This window comes from Budorcas taxicolor, chromosome 2 (assembly GCF_023091745.1).
Source record: "Budorcas taxicolor isolate Tak-1 chromosome 2, Takin1.1, whole genome shotgun sequence".
NCBI classification, from domain to species: domain Eukaryota; kingdom Metazoa; phylum Chordata; class Mammalia; order Artiodactyla; family Bovidae; genus Budorcas; species Budorcas taxicolor.
The window spans coordinates 46,332,166-46,338,165 of record NC_068911.1 but is presented as its reverse complement, the minus strand read 5'-3'; positions in this window follow the sequence as shown (position 1 = coordinate 46,338,165).

The window sequence follows — 6,000 nt, the reverse complement described above, 5'->3', positions numbered from 1 at the left end:
GTAAAAAAAGAATCAAAATGTACACTACAAAAAAAATCAACTAAACACACACACAAAAAAAATAAGGGAGGAACAAAATATATGTAAGACACAGGTAAAACAAATAGGCAAATGGCAGAAGTAAATGCTTCACTGAAGTAAATTTCTTTAAATATTAGTAAACTCTCCTATTAGAAGGCAAAGGTTGGCCTCCCCATAGGGGCAGTGCCAGCTATTTCCAGACTGGAAGTGGGCCATGCAGTGGGCATGGAAGAAAGTTGACCACACACAAGTCTGGCATTGTGGGGCCTAAACCCCCCATGTGGGCAGTCCTCATGAATGGAGATCCCAAAGATCCCCTTTCAAGCAGGCTTTAAATTTCCTCAGAGTGCCTCAATGCCATGGTGGGCTCTTGTCTCTGGTGACTTCCGCTTGCAAGTGATAGGAAGAAAATTGAGATTAAATAAATGGAAGTTCATTCATTCAGTATCTCCAGTCCCCCAACTGCCACAGGAGGCCTGAAGCTAGAAAAGGAACAGAGATAAATTCCACTCAGTGACTGACAGTCTTGATTGGATAATTACAAAAATATACATGTATTGAAGGAGGAGCCCCAGAGGAGTAGTGAAGAAAAGGAAAGCACCATAAGAGAAATGAGACGCTTGTCTCCAAGGTTGGGGCAGGAGGTGGAGTTCCCTGAGAAAGTGCTCTTTTGGTTGAGAGTTGAAAGATGAGCTGCAACTAACTGGGGAGCAGATGCATGCTGTGAGGGAGGCAGAATAGGGTGGGGAATAGGAAGACATTGGGTAGGGAGCAATGTCCACACTGGGAAGACAGTGAGTGAAGGGTCGGGGGACACCGGGGCAGGGAATGTTCAAGGGGTAAGAACAGCAAGTGCAGAGTGAAGAGGGGTGGGGGAGGGAGACACTGGGACAGGGAACAGAGTCAATGCAGGGGGAAGAAGCCCCCTGTGGCTGAAAAGAAGGGAGGCTTGGGACAGTGCAGTGTTGGGAAGGTGCGCAGCCTGAATCCTGGGGGAAATCGGAAGTCTGCAGTGCCCGCGGACTCCATAGCTATGGGACCAGAGGCCTTTCCCATTACTTGGTACCAGGTTTCTTGCTGCTTCATGATGTAGTCTGGTAAAACTGACCAGTCAGTCTACACTGTCTATACACTGGCCGCTTCAGTCCAGGGCAAGCTGACGTCACTCCTTCACCAGCGTGGTCACTCGTTGGCCCAAGTGTTGATCTAGTAAGATGCTTCTGTTCAAACCTGAATATTCAACAAATGTTAGTGAATTCCACCACTGCTAAGCACCTAGCCCCATGTCCCCAGCGTCTCCTTGTGGCCACAAGTACATGCTGGAACCCAGTTCTAAGAGAGGTGACAGTCACAGGAGCCCTGACTGAGTTACCTTCCTGGGCTTCAGTGTCCTCACCTGTGAAAACAGTCCTAGGAGGTGCACACAGGGTGCTCACCTATGCTGGACACTCTTTAAGAGTCTTTAAGAGTGTCCTGGATGTTAGCTCTGGGGCAGCTGCTGCTATGTCCCCCTTTTACAAATGAGACTGCTGAGGCTTCAGAGAGGAGGAGGGCAGAAAAGGAAACAGCTGGGCACATCTCTCTCCAGGGATCTCCTTCCTGGTCACTGAGCAGGCACTCACCTCCCTGCACTGGTGATCAGGGCTTTCTTACAGACCTTGCAGCATGTGGCACACAGCCACCAGGGACAGCCTGGCCCAGATACTCAGAGTGGGTGCAACTCAGGGCCAGACTCGACCCTGGCAGCAAATGACAATAATGGTGATACCCACTTCCAACTTTAGATGTGGAGTGCACCTTGAGGGTGCCATCTGGAGAGCGCATACAAACTGTGTGTGCACAGCTGAGCGTCTCCTTGTGGCTCCTCCTGAAGCCAAAATGTGGCCCCTGGACCTCTCATCCTCATGTGCCACAGCCCCCTAGGTGAGGGTCTCAAAGTCGATGAAGCCCACATGCACTGCACTCTCAAAGATGCTCAGCTTACATCACCTGGTGTGCTCAGAGGCTTAATCCCCAAAGAAGAGGAGCTTCAGAGCTGGCTGATAGCCCTAATGCCTGAGACCAGGCCCTTGAGATAGGTGCTTGGGGATGGAAAGCTGGGGTGGGAGTGTGGGGAGAGGCGGGGGGGGGGGCGGGGGAGGAAGGGTGTCACGCGCGGTCTGTGTGCAGGCCTTGTCCCAAACCAATACTCCTGCCCTCTCCATCTTCCACTGAGGCATGTCAAGATACTGACCTCCACTTGCCAAACCTCTATGACCACATCCCCTGACCACTGTGTCCACACCTCCAGTAGCCTAGCTACTCTTTACATGCGCTCACCACCCCGTCAGCCCTCCTTATCCCTCACCCTGGCTGGTTGGCTGGCAGGGTGGTTGCTGAGTCCTTGCGGGCTCCACAAGGTGGCGGCCTTATCTGTCTGGCCCAGGGCTGTGCCTGGCACTAAGCAGGGTGCAGGAGTTTGCTGAGCACATGGGAGGGTAGGCTCTGAGTGGGCTTGAGCCAATTCACACAGAGGAAAGGACAGGGCAAAGACCTCACCCTGTCAAGGCTCAGGGGTGATCTCAGGCAGGCCCCTTAGCCTCTTGGGACCTCCCTGAGGCCCCTTCTCAGCCCAGAAACATTGGAGGCAGAGCCGTGGAGCAGGTGCTTCAGCCCAAGCCTGTGACAAGGAAGCAAAGCATGGGTACAAGACTTTGAGACACTGCAATCAACCCCATGCCCTGATCCAAGCACTTCCCTTTCTGGGCTAAGTCTGGGAAGCCCCAGGAGACACAGCAGACGTTGGAAGGACCTGAGAGCAGGTGTGACAGCAGGGACATTCCTGGGGCTGCTCTGACACCCAGTGGTGACTCTCAGAACCAGTTGTGGCAAGGAAGAAGTGCAGCTGCTTCCAAGGTAGAGAGAAAGAGCATGGGGGAAAAGAAGAGAGAATGTGAACGAGTCTATTCTAGACCAGTGATTCGCAAGATCTGAACATGCAGTGGAATCAATTTAAAGGCCAGTTGGTGACTCAAGTTTATGAGCTGAGCCTGAGAATGTGTTTCTAATAGGTTCCCACTGGCCACTAAAGAACCACTGTTTACGAGCGGAATGGAAGAGAAGGGATGGGTGTGTTAACACTGTGTCCTCTGGGGTGGAACTTCCACTATTACCCTTACTTTATGGAAGAAGTGGGCTTCTCTGGTGGCTCAGCTGGTAAAGAATCTGCCTGCAGTGCAGGAGACCTGGGTTCGATACCTGGGTTGGGAAGATCCCCTAGAGAAGTGAACAGCTATGCACTCCAGTATTCTGGCCTGGAGAATTCTATGAACTGTATAGTCTACAGGGTCACAAAGAGTCAGACAAGACTGGGCAACTTTTAGTATGGAAGAAGTAGCTGAGACTTGCAGAGCCCACGCTGTCTATGTTCCCACAGTGCTGGCCCCAATTCCTGCATGTGGTCCCTACTGCATGTCTGTGGGGGTGGTTATTGCCTGCCCTTGTACCTGCCGTACCTATCTGGACAGGTGAGGTGGCTGAAACTGGGATAAACAGTCTCCATGGCACATTGCACAGGACACCTCCCTGCAGAAACTCTAGGCCTCAGTCACCCATTGCACCCAGGATGTATTCCCTGCCCAGGCAGTGCTCACCTGGCCTCTGACGGGTAACTGCAAGAACCAGGCAGGCCCTGCCTGAGAGACTAAAGAGCACACCAGGTCCACTGCCCACTGGGCAGTGGAATGTCACCTGGAGGGCACCACATCACCAGCCCTCCTAGGCCCCACAGGGAAGCACTTCTGATTTAACTTCCCATCAGCCAGGCAGAGAAAAGGCCAGACAGACATGCAAAGCCAGTGCCAGGCACCCACCCCTTGCTGTGTCCCACTACATTTCAAGTGAGGTAGGGAGGTCTATTCTTCCCAGTGCCAACAAGAGACCCTGAAAATAACAGAGCAACAAGCAAGAATGTGTAACTCACAGAGAACCAGGGGACTGGAAATAGTGAGGAGGCAGGATATAATCTGCCATGATGCTCAATGAATACTTGATAGTAGACGGAATGAATTTAATGTATTAAAGAATGGATGTAATGACTATATTCCTTGTTGGAAAGGGTGAATGTCTTTCTCTAGGTGCAAACCTGCCAACCAGTTGTTAAGAAGGGAAAAATAATGAAGCAACAAAAAAATTGTGACGAAACAACATCTGTATTACATGAACCAACAATTTACGTGTAATTTGCAACTGTCCACTGTCAACTCAGTTCAGTTCAGTCACTTAGTCGTATCCGACTTTTTACGAGCCCATGAATTGCAGCGAGCCCCTCCCCATCCATCACCAACTCCCGGAGTTCACTCAGACTCACGTCCATCGAGTCGGTGATGCCATCCAGCCATCTCATCCTCTGTCGTCCCCTTCTCCTCCTGCCCCCAATCCCTCCCAGCATCAGTCTATTCCAATGAGTCAACTCTTCACATGAGGTGGCCAAAGTACTGGAGTTTCAGCTTTAGCATCATTCCTTCCAAAGAACACCCAGGGTTGATCTCCTTTAGAATGGACTGGTTGGATGTCCTTGCAGTCCAAGGGACTCTCAAGAGTCTTCTCCAACACCACAGTTCAAAAGCATCACTTCTTCAGTGCTCAGCTTTCTTCACAGCCCAACTCTCACATCCATACATGACCACTGGGAAAACCATAGCCTTGACTAGATGGACCTTTGTTGGCAAAGTAATGTCTCTGCTTTTTAATATGCTATCTAGGTTGGTCATAACTTTCCTTATTAACCAGTAAATGCTGTACAACTGAGGGTGAATAGAAATCCGACTTCCACTGAGTGTTCAGGATAGTTGATCATCAGTAGATAAGCCCTGGGTGTTCTCTGGAAGGAATGATGCTAAAGCTGAAACTCCAGTACTTTAGCCACCTCATGCAAAGAGTTGACTCATTGGAAAAGACTCTGATGCTGGGAGGGATTGGGGGCAGGAGAAGGGGACGACAGAGGATGAGATGGCTGGATGGCATCACTGACTCAATGGACGTGAGTCTGAGTGAACTCTGGGAGATGGTGATGGACAGGGAGGTCTGGCGTCCTGCAATTAATGGGGTCGCAAAGAGTCAGACACGACTGACTGACTGAACTGAACTGAATTACCATTTACTCTGGCTCATCAGCAGCTGCAGCCAGGGCAACTTCTTCCTGAACTCAGATTTACACCTCCCCAGACCCCTTGCAGGAGAAGGCAATGGCAACCCACTCCAGTGCTCTTGCCTGGAAAATTCCATGGATGGAGGAGCCTGGTAGGCTGCAGTCCACAGGGTCACGAAGAGTTGGACATGACTGAGTGACTTCACTCTCACTTTTCACTTTCCTGCACTGGAGAAGGAAATGGCAACCTGTTCCAGTGTTCCAGGGATGGGGAAGCCTGGTGGGCTGCTGTCTATGGGGTCACACAGAGTCGGACACAACTGAAGCTACTTAGCAGCAGCACCAACAGCAAACCCCTTGCATGGCACTAGGGCCACATGACTAGCTCTCACCACTGGAATGAGAGAAGATTGAGCACCATTGCCAAGCTGAGAAGGGCTCTTCCCCATCGTCTTCCAGCAGGGTGCAGAAGCTCCCTGAGGACTCCAAGGTACCAGACGGAAGCAGCCCTTATCTCCACATGACTACCAGGAGCAAAAGTCTTGCTCCCACACAGGCCTCATGGATGCAGACTTGAGCAAGAGAGATTTTGGCCTTCAGCCCCTGAGGTGGCTTATCACAGAAGTCAGCCTCTGTGCACACCAATCTCCAACTCCCAGTCTCAGGTGTTGGTGTGATCCTCGAGGCACCAACCAATGGAGAAGCTCCAGATATGCTCCAAATAACCTTGTCATCCACTAGTTCCACAAGGTAAAAAAAAAACACAATACCTCCACAAGCCCCACACTCAGACAGTATATTTGAACTATATTTCATTCCTTGTTAGTGAAAGTACTGGGCTGGTCAAAACC